This window comes from Chrysochloris asiatica, unplaced genomic scaffold (genome assembly GCF_000296735.1).
Source record: "Chrysochloris asiatica unplaced genomic scaffold, ChrAsi1.0 scaffold00032, whole genome shotgun sequence".
NCBI classification, from domain to species: Eukaryota; Metazoa; Chordata; class Mammalia; order Afrosoricida; family Chrysochloridae; genus Chrysochloris; species Chrysochloris asiatica.
The window spans coordinates 12,282,281-12,298,332 of NW_006408550.1; the positions used below are offsets into that span (position 1 = coordinate 12,282,281).

Here is a 16,052-nt window from a genome sequence, read left to right on the forward strand (position 1 = left end):
ATTATTTGCCTTTTCTTTGTAACTTATCTGTAAAAGGTTTCGTCTTACTGTCAAAAGAATATGCATGTACAGTAATTAGGACTTCATTCCTCCATGTTTTCTTCTCTTATCTTACTGGAATTGTCCTGAAACCTTGTTTTAGAAAATTGATCAAGTACCACTTTGCATGTGGCTTACGCTGGATAGATCTAAGCCCTTCTGCACATCTAAACTTAAATAGAGTTGGTCAAATGAGGGAACATCTGGGTTATGCCTTTTTTAAAGTAGTTTTCATTAGGAACTGTCAGCATGTTGTTGTTGAAGTGTGGAGTTGTAACTCTGCGTGGATTTTGGACAGTCAACATTATGTACTTAAAGTTGCACTATTGCAAAATAGGTGTATTATCCAGGTCCTCATACACTGTTTTTTGCACTGCTGGTCCAGTACCAGAAACATTTTCTTTTATTGTTACTTGCTTTTTAAACTTTGTTTAGCCTCTTAAAGAAAATCTACTTATAGCACAATGTGCCTCAAATCCATTCCAACTTGTATATTTGTTTTCCAATTAAAAAATTACAATCCCCCCCAAAAAAAGTTACTAACCATTAATTCACCAAAATAATGTGGATAAGCACCTTATTTCTCTAATTATAAAGATAGAAATGAGAATCATCTGCATACATTATGTTCCCCAGAAAGGCCATTCAACCATTGAATAAATATTTAGGAAACACCTACTCTACCAGGAAGTACTGGTGCGAATGATTAACATGCTCAGCTGTGCTAAAGGTTGGAGGTTCTAGTACATCTAGGGGGGCCTCAGAATAAGGGCCTGGTGGTCTACTTCCTGGTATGACACTGTAGGATAATGCCCTTGACCGCAAAGTCGACTTGAACTCAAGGTCGGCGGTTCAGACTCAGAGCTGTTCTTCAGAAGCCCTATACAGGGCTGCTATGTGTCGGAACTGACTCAGCAGAACTTAACACCAACAGCAATCTACTTCCAAATAATCACTGAAATACTATGGGGCACAGTAATGCTCTGACACTCATGAGGTTGCCTCAAGTTGGAGTTGACCCAGAGGTTGATTAAGTTGTTGTGCACCAGGCAGGGAGCATATCATGAGTTCGACTCCACCTGTGCCTGCCAACCAGACCCTCACTCCACCCTCCAGGGCTCACCTCAGACGTCCTGGCCTCTGTCTGAGATTTCCCTAATGGTTACCATCTCTGATGGTTATTTCTCCGCTTCATTCCACAGCACTTTGTTTTATCTCCATTTTAGCACTTACCACAGCCTTGCAAAGATTCTGTCTGCATACGGCTCTCCCCTTGCTTTGCATCTCAGTCTCTCAAAGGAGGTCATTGTCCTCCTTGCTACTCTGATTGCCCAGTGTCCACCACAAGACCCCACACAGAATCAACCACCAGAAAATGGACACCAAGTTGAAGTGACACTGAAATTGAAATTCTTAAGCAATTGACCATAGTTGTTGGGTACTGTTGAGTCATTTTTTGACTCATTGCAATCCTCTAAGACAGAGTAGGACTAACTACTGCAATCTTGATGGGTAAAAGCACAGGACTACAAGATCAGTGTGGACCGCAAGGTCAGCACTTCATACTCACCAGTTGCTCCTTGAAAATTCTATACAGGATCACTGAGTCGGAACCAACTTAATGGCCCTTAACCACAACAACACGTCTTTATGGAAGCTAACGACCAGGTCTTTTCTCCCGTGGGGCAGCTGGGTATATTCAAACTGCCAGTCTTTCAATTAGTAGTCCTTAGCTTAGCTGTTGTCCCATGAAAATTCTTATTTAATTAATGTCTAAGGTAAGGAGCCCTGGTAGCACTATAGGAGAAGAACTGGACTGCTAACCTCAAGGCTGGCAGTTCAAACCCACCAGCCTCTCTGCAGGACAAAAATAAGGCTATCTTCTCCTGTTAAGATTTACAGCGTTGGAAGATTTACAGGTTTGCTATGAATCACAAACTCAATGGCAGTGCATTTGGGCTGATTTGGGATGAGTAAAAAGACAGTTGTTGGTGGTGTAAGCACCACTGAGTTGATTCCAACCAATAGCGACCCTGTATGGGGTTTCCGAGGAGCAGCTGGTGAGCTTGAACCGCCGACCTTGCAATTCAATCCGCTTTGCAATCTGGTGCATTAACCCACAGTGCCACACTAGGACTCCAAAAAGACAGTAGGGTTATATTATTTTTCATTCTTTAGCCCCTTCCTCTATATTGGCCACATTTCAAAACTTATAAGAAAAAAAAATTTTAATAACCAAAAATTAATAAATAAATCCAAAACATTCATTGTATTTGCTAAGGTCAAGATAAAACATATTCTAATATATGTGTATATTTAAAACATTTGTAATTAAGATTTTTTTTAATCTCCAGGTTTTGGAGGATACAACTTCTCTCCTGAGCCTTCTACACAATATCCTGAGGCCCAGGAGGATAAAACTAATCTAAAGTGGCTGGCAGGCAAGGCAGCAAATTCCCAGAATGCCAAGAGAGGTGCCATTAGCTGCTGCTTGACACTGCCCTCTAGTGCCAGAAATGTGAAAGTTGGGGATGGGATTCTGGCCACCTTACAACTCCCAGGAAGGAGAGAGGAGGAAGGATGGATGGGGGATTGGGAAAGGGGGAATGGAGCCATTTCTCCCTGGACAGTGGAGAGAATCAAACAGACCTGAAGCAAAAAAACAAAACCTCTACACCTAGAGAAGCCAATGTTCTTTTTGCTAAGTGCCAATGAGTTGGTCTCAACTCGTTGTGACCTTGTATAGGGTTCCCAAGGAGCAGCTGGTGAGTTTGAACCACTCCAGAGAAGCCAATAACTTTGAAAAACCCAAGCACCTGCTCCTTTCCCTTTGGTTTTACTACTTAAAATTTAATTGCATAGAACGGTGAAAATTTACAGGCAGGTGCACTATTCTAACAGTATAGGAACCTCAGAGATGGTCTCTCATGGATCCCAAGTCTCTTCTCTGAGGAGAGAAAAAAAAACACTGAAATGCCTCTAGTTAGGGTCACATGCCATTCATTTCCTCATTGATGCCTTTGACAGGTGAAATAAATGTGCCTTTTTCTAGGATATCCATCTTTTTCTTGCCTTCTGTGGTACGACCTGAATTTGCAGAATTGTTTTTAAATGCCGTTGAGTTGGTTCCGACTCATAGCCACTGTGTATAGGGTTTCTGAGGAATGGCTGGTGGGTTTGAACTGTCAAGCTTGCAGTTAGCAGTCCAGTGCTTATCCTACAGCACCACACCAAGACTCAACAGTAACAGATATAGAAGTAAGACTTCTTGTCAGTGCATCTTCAAATAGATTCCCTGTCAACAAGCTAAGTATAAAACGTCAGCATCAGCATTCCATTAAGACTAGTTAGGACTAGGAAGTAGCCATCAAGAAAGATAAAGTTTGCATCAAAGCAAAGATGAGCAGGTAAGTTAGGGCAAGGAAAACAGACAGATGGAAATGGAAGAATTGACATATTGCAGCCAATGTGATGGGATAATTTGAGTTTGAATGATTGAATGGAACACGAATTTGCTGTATAAATTTTCACCTAAAGCACAATAAAATGTTTTTAAAAAATGAAATGAGACAGAGAAAGGATGATGATATGCAATATTCGTTTGAGGTATGACCTGGTGCCTGTCAACCGGGACCAGAGTCCTAGTGAATTGGATATTTTATCAGTGACTTGAATGCCTGAATTAAGAGGACTCTCAACTTACAAGTGATGCCCAATTATGTTGGCCTTGTTAACATTTATGATAAAAAATAATGTCAACTTGTTTTTGACAGATTGCTTAAGTCCATCAAAATAAGGTAAAGATGAATACAAACAGATAATAGCGAACGACAATGTGTGAAGCAACTAGGTAAACTGAGAAATAACTTTTGTGGGCATGGTCCATCTTCAGGAATTTAAAGGCTCATGAGATTGCTAGACTAGACAGACAGATTGTTGATTTACACCCAGGGATATGTAAGCAGGATGAATTGGGGGAAGGGAGGAAAGAAATCTGTTCAAGACTAGGCACTTTAAATAAGAATACAGTCTTTAAGACCATGTGCCATTCCGTTTGGAGCTACTCTGGTGGCAGGGAAAAATGGGCCATTGGAGTAGAATTGCAAATGGAGAACGGAACTGGAGGAGGCACTTTTTCCAGACCTGGAGTAAAACGGTTTGCGGCCCTGTGGTGCGTCTGCCGGTGTCTGCTGGTTTGGGCAGAAAATCGAGTAAACAAAACTTAAGTGCCATCAAGTCAATTCCAACCCACAGCGACCCTGTATAGAATTTCCGAGGGGCAGCTAGCTGGTGAGCTTGAACCACCAACCTTGAAGTTCAAATGGCTTTGCAGTCTGGCCCATTAACCCACAGAGCATTTCTCAGTATAGACAACGTTTCTCACAAACATACACAGAAAATAAGAAAATACCAGAAAGGGCACTGTTGTTTTTGTTGGAGCTGTTGGTATGAGCAATTACAATGCTTAATTGAACTAATGGATATGGAAACCCTTTAAAATATTTGCTAATGCTCAGACTTGTTAAAAATTGGTTCTCATGTTATTATAAGAAGGAGGTAAAGATTCTAGAAATGTCCTAGGAAAGGCAACAAACAGGAAAGGGAGGGCCACAGGTGAAGAGAAACTGAAACTGGTGTAGGGAGTGTTTTGTTTGTAGGATTGGAAGAGAACATGGAATAACAAGTATTTTTGCTTGTTGCCAGGTTATTCAGAGACTTAGAAAAAAACACTGCTCATACACAGTCACTATTCAGGATGAAAAGAGAACATGTGGAGTCCTGGTGAGGCACTATAGAATAAGCACTTGACTGCTAACCATGAAGTTGGCAGTTCAAACCCACCAGTCGCTCCTCAGAAACCCTATACAGGGCCGCTATGAGTCGGGACCAAATCGACGGCACCACGCTTATTCTGTGGTGCAATGGCTAACACGCTTAGCTGCTAACAAAATAGGTTGGAGGTTCAAGTCACACAGAAGAGCCTTGAGAGAAATGTCCGGCGATCTCCTTCCAAAATATCAGTCACTGAAAACCCTGTAGAGCGCACTGGCATGCATGGGGTTGCTATGAATCAGAATTGACTAGATGGCAACCGGAAATAGTTAAGAGAAAAAATATATATATATCAGATTATGTGGGAGAGAAACATTCAAGTAATAACATTGATTAATCCTAGAAATGTGTCACTAGGGTTGTTTTTTAACAGTTGTGTGTTAAACTTCCTTATTTGTCTCGATAACTTCTCAACCCCAACCCCTTCTACCTCTGCAATTCGAACTTGATGTTTAACAATCTTTCCAAGCAAATTCATAATCAAATATTGTTGTTAAGGGCCTTTGTGTTGGCTCCAACTCACAGCAACCACCAGTGTATTATCCTGCTGTGCCGCACCAGGATTCCAATTAAAATATATGTATAAACAAATTAAGGAGCCCTCTGGTAGCTTAGTGGTTAGGAATCAGGCTGCTAACCTCAAGGTCGGCAGTTCAAAACTACCAGTGGTTCTGAAGGAGAAAGATGAGGTTTTCTGCTCCCATATAAAGATTTACAACCTCGGAAACCCTGTGCAGGGTCACTATGAGTCGGAACCTACTCCACAGTACTTAACAACAACAAGCGTAATAGATTATGAGCTGGGCAACTAACCACAAGGTCAGCAGTTCAAATCTACCAGCCACTCTCAGGGAGAAAGATGAGACTTTCTGCTAGCGTAAAGATTTACAGCCTTGGAAACCCCATACAGGGCCACTATGAGTCGGAGCGGATTTGGGGGCATATAACCACCAGCACCATAAATGTGGGAGAAAGATAAGGTTTTTCTACTCCTGTAAAGATTTACAGCCTTGAAAACTCTATACAGGGTTGCTGTGAGTCAGAATGTGGCACTGTGTGTTAATGCGCCAGACTGCAAAGCTATTTGAAATGCAAGGTCAGCGGTTCAAGCTACCAGCTGGTCCTCGGAGACCCTATATAGGGTCGCTATGAGTCAGAACCGACTCGATGGTACTTCACAACAACAGTGAGTCAGAATGGACTCCATGGCACACAACCACCACCACTACCATAAACATATTTCTTTATTTAAAGCAAGATACCTGTTTAGGGGGCAAAGAGTTGCAGGGCATTATTTTAAACAGTAGTTGAGAATGCAAGTAGTAAACATCTACAAGTAGAACACTGCAAAATGCAGGCATTGTGTATACCAAAAGGTCAGTCTGAAACATTATCTTTATGGCAAGCCCAACCATCCACTCCCTCCTACTCAATGCATATTCACCCAACTTTGCTGCTGGCATAAACCTCTATTGTGACAGGAGAGGGTGTGGTTTCTGAAAAGGGTAGAGGTTCTGTGAACCAATGATTGTTTACACCGGTTGAGAATTATCTGGCTTATTGTTTTTCAGTACACACCTCATCCCCAGTCTACAGGCCTATGTATCAGTCTTCTAGTTGCTAAAGGACAGCAGGTGATGCTAATTTACAGTCAGAACTGAATCTGATGTAGACTCTCAGGCTTTCTTAATCATAAAACTATGTACCCAGGTGGATTTGGAATTAGGTAGATTTAACAACCATCAAATCCTACCTGGGTAAAAAAAGAACCATAAGGCCCACAGTGAGAAAATTGGTACTTCTCTCTCATTTGGGGGGAGTCCTTAGCATTTTTGTTGGACTCTGACATTTAGCACTCGAATTCCTACTACAAAAAAAAAAAAACTTTCTGGAGGTCTGCTATTGAAACTAAATAAGATACACTTTGTATGTAAAATAACTCTCACATCACTATGTTATCCTGTTCTATTGTTTCTCCATTTCCTGTGTCATTCTTTCTGTCCCCAAGAGCAAGATCAGTTGTTTGTAGTTTGATTGGTGGATTTATGGCTCAAGCATACTAAGAAACATACATGCAGTTTCTCTCCTTCAGGCACAGCAAACTTCCCTATCACCAAGTGATAGTCCTCACTTCCTAAGAACAGATGGGGAAACGGAGTCCCAGGGAGGAAATCTGAACTCTAGCCTGCTCATTGACATTGACCTCTAGGGTTATCTGGGCCTTAGAAAAGTCTCTTACACTTTTTGTTCAGCCGTTTTTTCATCAATAACAGTAAGAAATGATCTCTGAGTCACTTTCATTTCTAAAATTCGGTGATTTCAGTTGATATTATTAACACTTCCCTCAATTTTACCAGTTGGCACCCTCACTCTTAATATTGCAGGCTGCAAGGTTTAAACCTAAACCATCTTTGAAATACTGGACAATCAACAGATGGCAGGCTGATGCATATACACCACAAATAAATAGTTGGGACTGAAGGCAGAGTTCTGGGATTCATTTCCTCTTCCAACCTGGGTTCAAAACCATGTGGTCTTCCCTTTTATTGCCTTCTAATTGGTTGTTCCAAGACAGGTCAGAAAATCAGTTCCAAAGTAGGTTACAAATGTTCTTTTTTTGGCTTTTTGGTTGGTTTTGGGTGTTTGTTTTCTTTGCAACCAGTTGATTAATTATAGTTCACAAAACAGAAGGAACCCTTGTAGAACAGTAGATTAAGATCTGGCCTGCTAATCACAAGGTCAATAGTTAGAATTTACCATTGACTCAGTGAGAGAAAAAGGAGACTTCCTGCTCTCATAAAGCTTCACAGCCTGGGAAACCCTATACTGGGTAGTTAAGAGTCAGAACCAATTCAATGACACTTAACAACAGCACCAGAAAAATGCTTCATTTCATGCCACTCCAGATAGAACAACTGCAAACTACAACAACAGAAAAATGCATCATTTCTTGCCACTTCAGTTAGAGCAATGGTCTTTAAAAAGTCCCGATAAATAGAAACACTCAAATTTGCTGGGTTGCTGATAGTTGTCAAATCCACCTAATTCATGCACGACATTTCTGAAGCTCTTTAACAGACCATCTGTGAGCAATCGGATCAAATGACTAAGAGCTATAAGGCAGAAGAACAGCATTATTACTTTGTGTCAGATTTGCCCAGGACTCAGCTGAAGAGTCCATTTCTCTCTAATGCACATTCTGTTTATCAGTTAGAACCCTGCAGGATTTCCATCCCATCACTCAGCACCCCCTGCTGTATGATTTTGAAAACAAACAGTTGGTTGAATTCCACACCACCTTAACTTTCCTGGTGTGGTGCTGTACAATAAACACTAAACTGCTAAACATAAGGCCAGCAGTTCAAAACCACCAGCCACTCCTTGAAAACCCTCACATAACAATAAGAATATTCTTTGGGACTTCAGAAGCTCACTAAACAAAACTATGTACGCTAAAGCCTGTAGGATTGACCCCATATTTCATAGGTAAAACAAGAACTGATCTGTTAAATCTTTTTCATTTGTTTAATCTCATACCAAAATTATGGCTGGATTAGAGTCAATGAATGTAATCAGTGAATTTGATTACTAACTCTTATGCAAGATACCAACACTTGTAGAATTCTCATTCCTAAAGGAAATTTTATCACCTGGGACTTCTTGTAAACAGTAAAAAGATAGAAATGTAACTCAGTCAATAGCAGCATTCATTAATTCATTCATTTATTTAACAACTGTTGCTTAGTGTCTACTGTGTCCTATGGAGTTTACAGTCCAGGAAGAGAAGTTATAAGCGCTCGCACACAAAAGCACACCATTAAGTCCCTTTGTGATAGGCTTTATGAAAAAAGGGGGTGGGGCCATGGGCACCAGAAAAAACACCCTGAAGAAATAACACTTAGATCAAGATATTAAGAATAACTCAGAGTTAGCCAGGTGAGAAGTGTTCTAAACAACAAAATCAGCTGGGAAAGGCCACAGACTGGAAACAGCTTGGAGCATTTTCCCGGGAGAAATTACTCAAGATTCCAATTTAAACTGAAGGATATAAATGATTTGGAGGGAGCAAGAAAGTTACTCCCTCGCCTTAAAAAAAAAAAAAAAAAAAAAGCAAAAAGCTTTACAAGGAACATTTAAAAAAATCTAAACACTTTTTCTTAATAGTGATGAACATGATGAACATAATTAATGTTACTGAATCATACAAAATTATACATAGAAAAATGTTGAAATGTCAGATGTTTTGTTATGTATATTTTTTCTTAATAAAAAACAGTTTTGTTTGTTTTGTTTTTTTGCTTTAACAAATAGAAATTCTCACAGTTTAGGAGGTTCGAAGTCCATATTTCGAGTGCCAGCTCTGAACAAAAGTCCTTGTCTCTGCAGCATCATTAGGTCCAGCGCTCCTTGGACATCTCCAGGTGTCTTAGCATCAATTGTGCCCTGGATCTAGCTGCTTCACAGTGCAAGGGCCCAGGTCCAAAGCATGTACTCCATTCCTGCCTCTTTATTCTAGGTGGTAGAAGGTCCCTTTCCCTACTCACTTCTCTCTCCTTTTATCCCTGATACATAAAAGGTGTTGCCTGTCACACCCTTAGGGATTTCCCCTACATAGCTCAGGGTTGTGATGGGATTAAGTGTGGTGGGTCACCCCCTTGATCCTTTTATTGGTTTATCACATCAGATCACATCATGGGAGATCATCACATAACTGCCAAACCACAGAAAATCATGGCTGAGTCAAGCTGACAAAGTTTGGAGGGGCACAATTCATCCTTTGGCTTGAACCCAAAGTCTTCAAAGTCCAAATTCCAACCTGGGACAAAATTTCTTTCCATCTGTGAATCTAAAATACAAGTTATCCGCTTCCGTTTCTGTTATAAATAGAAGCAGTTGGAGGGAAAGAAGAGAAAAGAGGCAACAAGAAAGTTAAAAATCCAGTAGAACAATTTATAGTAACGTTCAAGTCTTGGAAATAATCCTCTGTTCTCTGAGGCCGTCTAGGCAATGGCCCTTCCCTCCAGACTCTGGCCATGCGCTTTGGATTCTGAGTAGAGACCCCTTAGCTCTGAGGCTTCCAGGCCCACTGGAATGGTAACTCTGCTCCCTGGGCTTTAGACTGACCCATTCTCCCTAGTCCTTCTGAGTGGTGACTTCCACCTTTTTGGCCCCCGGCAGGCCCCATTCTTCTGCCTCCTCAGTCATGGCAGCCCCACCCTCTGGAACAGAGTTGATAAAGAAGCTAATACCTTGAAATTTCAGAAACTCTGGGCCTATCCTTAGACACCCCAAAGGTCGTGGTTCTACCTTTTGTGAATCCAGAGGCCATGACCCTACATTTTGAAACAGATAGCTCTGCTTCTCATGCTCCTTGTCTTTTTAGTTTCTGGTTCTTTGATCTCTAGAAGTCAGCCCGGTTTCTGATCGGCTTGAGCAAGTATTTAAAAGCTCTGTAGCTCTACTGATAGGTGCCAAGAGGCACCTCATCCCATCAGTAAGCCTTGGCTGGAAGGCACTCAGTTCTCTAGCTCTGTAGGTCAGAGAGCCTAACTTCACCAGGAGCACCCCACTATACCAAGAAGCCTCCTGCACAAAGGCACTTAGCTCTCTTGATCTGTGGGACAGATGTTGTTCCTTCTTGTGTCAGTTTCATGGGTCTGCTGTTGCAGTGTCTCTGATCCTGCTTCTCATCATCTGTGCTATCTCTGGTGTGAAAGCTCTCCTCCCTTCCTTCTCAGCCCTCTTCTGAACTGCCTTTGACACCAAAATTCCATCCATAGTCTTTTCAAGATAATGTTTGTTGTTGTTAGGTGCCATCGAGTTGGTACTGACTCATAGCGACCTTATGCAAAGGAGAACAAAGCACTGCCCGGTCCTAGGCCAACCTCACTACTGTTGCCACCCTTGAGCCCATCAATGCTGCCACTTGGCCAATCCATCTCATTGGGGGGCTTCCTCTTTTTCTCTGACCCTCCACCTTACCAAACATGATGTACTTCTCCAGCAACTGGTCCCTCCTGATAATATGTCTGAAGTATGGGAGACGAAGTTTGGCCTCTAAGGAGCACTATGGCTGCACTTCTTCCAAAACAGATCTATTGGTTCTTTGGCAGCCACGGCACTTTAAATATTCTCCTCCAACACCAGAACTCAAAAGCATCAATTCTTCTACGGTCTTCCTTATTCACTGTCCAGATTTCGTACACATATGAGGTTATTGAAAATACCATGGCTTGGGTCAGGCACACCTTAGTCCTCAAGCTGACATCTTTGCTCTTCAACACTTTAAAAAGGTCTTGTGCAGCAGATTTGCTTAATGCAATATGTCGTTTGATTTCTTGACTGCTACTCCTATGAGTGTTGATGGCTGAGCTGAGCAAAATGCAGTCTTTGACAACTTCAATTTTTTCTCCAGTTATCAAGATGTTATTTATTGGTCCAGTGATGAGGATTTTTCTTTTCTTTACATTGAGGTGCAACTCATACCGAAGACTGTGGTCTCTAATTTTCATCAGTAAATATTTTAAGTCCTTTTTGCTTTCAGCAAGCAAGATTATATCTGCATATCTCAGGTTGTTAATGAGTCTTCCACCAATCTTGATGCCATATTCTTCTTCATATAATCCAGCTTCTTGGATTATGTGCTCAGCATACAGATTGAATAAGTATGATGAAAGAATACAACGTTGGTACACCTCATTCCTTGTGTAAATTTGAATAGTAATGTTATTAACTGGTCTTCCTTGTGTTGTTAAGTGTTGTCTAGTTGATTCCCTATATAGTGTTTCCAAGGAGCAGCTGGAGTGTTTGAATTGCAGAACTTGTAGTTAGAAGTTCAGTGCTTATCCTGCAATGCCAAACAAGGGTTCCTTGTAGATGCATGAATGTTATACTTCAAGATAGATCTTGAAATGTTCTTTTTGATGATCAATCTGAACTCATTTTTCTTGAATTTGTAATTCCCTGCATAGTAAACCATGTGATTGTCAGATTCAAAAAGGCCAATACAAGTCCATTTCAGATCACTAATACCTAGGATATCAATCTTTATGTGTTCCATTTAGTATTTGATGATAATTTTCCTAGATCTATACTAAGTACATTCCACATTCTGATTATTAATGGATATTTGCAACTATTTCTCTTCATTTTAAGTTGTGTCCCAACAACAAATTGAAGGTCCCAAAAGCTTTGCTCCATTCATATCATTATGGTCAACTCTACTTTGAGGAAGCAGCTTTCCCCCAGTCATATTTTGAATGTCTTCCAACCTGATGGGCTCATCTTCCAGCAATGTATCGGACAATGTCCTCAACACTGCACCAATAAAACAACATTCTTATCAATGGAGAAAAGATTGACATTGTCAAAGACTTCATTTTTCCTGGATCAACCTCAACACTGATGGAAGCAGCTGTCAAGAAATCAAACGACATATTGCATTAGACAAATCTGCTGCACAAGACCTTTTTAAAGTGTTTAGGAGCAAAGGTGTCTGTCAGCTTGAGGACTAAGGCACACTTGATCCAAGTCAGGGTATTTCAATAACCTCATATGCATGCAAAGTTGGACAATGAATAAAGAAGATCGTAGAAGAATTGATGCATTTGAGTTATGGAGTTGGAAGAGATTATTGAAAGTACCATGGGCTGCCAAAAGAACAAACAGATCTGTGTTAAAAGAAGTGCAGCCAGAGTGCTCCTTGGAGGCCAGGATGGCCAGACTTCATCTCTCATACTTCAGACATATTGTCAGGAGGGACCAGTCACTGGAGAGGGATATCATGTTTGTTAATGTGGAGGGTCAGAGAAAAAGAGGAAGACCCCCAATGAGATGGATTGACAAAATGGCAGCATCAATGGGCTCAAGGGTGACAACAATTGTGAGGTTGGTCCAGGATCGGGCAGTGTTTCATGCTGTTGTACATAGGGTCACTATGAGTTGGTACCAACTTGATGGCACCTAACAACAACAACAAACACTCAGAAGTAGTCCACCTTACCTCCTTCCCATTCTGTCTTATTCTGGAAGCTGTACTGAAACCTGTCCACCATGCGTGTTACTACTGGTATTTAAAATACCAGTGGTATAGAATTCAGCATCACAGCAACATACAAACCAACAAACTATATCAAACTGACAAGTAAATGGTGGTTCTAATTCATAGCAATCCTATATATGGTTTCCAAGACGCAGTCTTTACAGAAGCCAACTGTCTCCCAATGAGTAGTCGATGCGTTTGACTGTGAACCTTGAGGTTTGGCAGTCACCGAGTCCACAGTGCTACCAGGGCCCCTTTGCATCCTCACTAAGTAGGTTTATCATAAATATTGAATGAGTTAACGAGCTCATTCATTTGTTCACAATGATGCAAACCAAAAGTGTCTATGTTGTTGTTAAGTACCATGAAGTGGGTTTCCGAGGCTGCAAATCTTTATGTCAGTAGAAAGCCTCCTCTTTGTCCTTCAGAAAAGCTGGTAGTTTTGAACTGCCGACCTTGAGGTTAGCAGCCCAATTCATAACCACTACACTACCAGAGCTCCTTAAAAGTGCCTATAGAACAATGTAAAAGTAAGCATTCTAGTCCATAATAAGGAGTCCTAATAAGGTGGATTACAAACTGGGCTGCAAAACACAAAGTCAGTAGTTTGAATCTACAAGTTGCTCCTTGGGAGAAAGATGAGGCTTTCTGCTCCCTTAGAGATTTACAGCATTGGAAACCCTGTACAGAGTTACTGAGTTGGAACTGACTCGGTGGCATACAGCCGCCACCAGCTAAGCTCTCAGGTGCTCCTGGATGGTGACATCTGTGAGTGCTGGGCGGCTAACGGAAAGCTTGGTGGTTTGAACCAGAGATGCCTTGGGAAAAGATGCTTAGTGATCTGCTCCTGGAAGGGCCAGTCATGAGTACTGCATGGAACACAGTTTGTCCTCTGAAACATGAGATCCACATAAGTTGGAATTGATTCAAGTGAAGCTGGTTTGTTGCTTTTTTTCCCCTTTAGGCTATAAATGCTTCTAAACTTCTGATTCAGTCTCATCATATCGGATTCTGATTTTATTTAGACATTGATTTTCAGCCAAGGGCAATTTCATCCTCCCCTCCCTGAACAATGTCTGGAAACATTTTTGGTTGTCATAATTCCGAGTCTTGGTGTAGTGCTGTAAGATAAGCTATGGGCCGCTAGTCACAAGGTTGGTGGTTCAAACCCACCAGCCACTACTTGCAAACCCTATACAGGGTTGCTATGAGTCAGAACCAACTCAACAGGACTTAACAACAACATATACTGGTATCTAGTAGGTAGATGCCAAGGATGCTGCTAATGATTCAACAGTGCACAGGACCACCCTTCACAATAAAGAATTATCCTGCTCAAAAGGTCAATAATGCAGAGGGGCGAAACCCCTGTTGTAGAGGTTGGTGACTTTCTCTTGAGAACAATATTTTATCAAATGTCAAGCTATTCTGTATAAAGTAGACAGCCATTGTCCTTGCTTAGACCTTCCAGAAACCTTGTGTACATCTCTTTCCTCTCTCCCCAAGCATTGCTCAGACCTGAGGAGATGAAGTTCATTCATTTTCTGTTTGTTTAATAAACCAACTCAAATCACTGGAGGGAAAAATACTCCAGCAATGAGGTAAGGCTGAAGCTATTAGTAACCCTAGTTTGACTGAACTGAAATGGTAGGAAACAACTTCTGTCATCAGGAAGTGTATTGAAGAAACTGAAAACAAGCTAACAGTGTTGAAAAGCTCTGGTTCAAACAAATGAGTATGTGGATTTGTTTGATTGTCTGAAACAGGTGAAGACATTTTCGTGTCTAGTGTCTTAGAAAAGAAAGCACTTTTATTTCCTTAATGTGGGGATCATTCGTGTCTGTTCCATGACACACCCAGTAGGGTAAACAATAACAAACTCCCAAGTGTTGTTGTTGTTATGTGCCGTGGAGTCGGTTCTGACTCATAGTGACCCTGTACAGGGTTTCCGAGGCTGTAAATTTTTACGGGAGCAGAAAGCCTCATCTTTCTCCCACGGAACAGCTGGTAGTTTTGAGCTGCAGAACATGAGGTTCAAGTAGAAATACAGAATTTAGTGAGGGATTCTGGTCGAATCCTTGTAATAGTGTATTTGGATGAAGTAGGATTTCCATGCATTAAACCATGTAGAGATTTTAATGTTGGGGGAAGAGAATTGAGAATATCTTGAAGATCTGCAATTATTTCTCCCCAAGGAAGACAACAATAAGAACCCTAGTGGCTCCTCTGAATTCAAGTTTATTCACTAATTACCTCAGCTCCATGCTCCTGTCACTGGCCCTTGCTTGGCTTATTTTTACACTGTTCCCTGTTTCTTGTCACTTGTTTAGTGACACTCAGTATCAACAAGTGTCACCAAATCAACACCAGAGACAAGAGGGGAAGGAAAAGGGATCAAAAGACGTGTTGCCTGCTTTGTACAGAGCCATCCACCACTCGGTGTTTTTCGTGATAATGGAAATGTGAGGCCATGTGGACAGGAGACCCTGTTCCAAGTTCCCAGACGCTTATGGCCAACTGGACTCAAGGGCACCAACTGTGGTTTTAGATTCCTAGCTGGTGTACCCAGAAGAAATGGTAGTCAGTCTAAGTGAGGAGGTATGGAAATGCTTTAGAAACTAGGATCATGTAATCCTATGGGACAGAGTAGAACTGCGTCATAGGATTTCTGAGACTGTTAATCTTTATGGCAGCAGACAGCCTCATATTTCTCCCCCAGAGTGGCTGGTGGGTTTGAACCACCGACCTTTCACTTAACCCACTGTGACTTTTTGAGGAAAAGTTTTCAGTAATTTCAAAGGAGCTATAAATTATGTAAGGAGCTCTGGTAGCGTAGTGGTTATGAATCGGGCTGTGAACTGCAAGGTCAGCAATTCAAAACTACCAGCTGTTCCGCAGGAGAAAGATGAGGCTTTCTGCTCCCGTAAAGATTTACAGCCTTGGAAACCCTGCACAGGGTCGCTATGAGTCGGAACCAACTCCATAGCACATAACAACAACAACAACAGCTGTTGTTACTTTTTTTTTTTCTCAGATGCATTATGAATGCCATTTTCACAAAACAAAGACAACATATTCCAGTATGTGCAGTGACTTACTGACTTGTCATATTTAAAGTGTCCTGGTAACCTCCATATCG

General features: G+C 41.3%; 1 protein-coding gene across 1 annotated transcript in view; it reads left to right on the forward strand.

Annotated features, from left to right (window-relative positions):
- Positions 1–16,052, forward strand: part of LOC102820985 (caveolin-1-like) — a 43,814-nt gene that overhangs the window by 15,447 nt on the left and 12,315 nt on the right. The gene's annotated exons all lie outside the window — the stretch shown is intronic.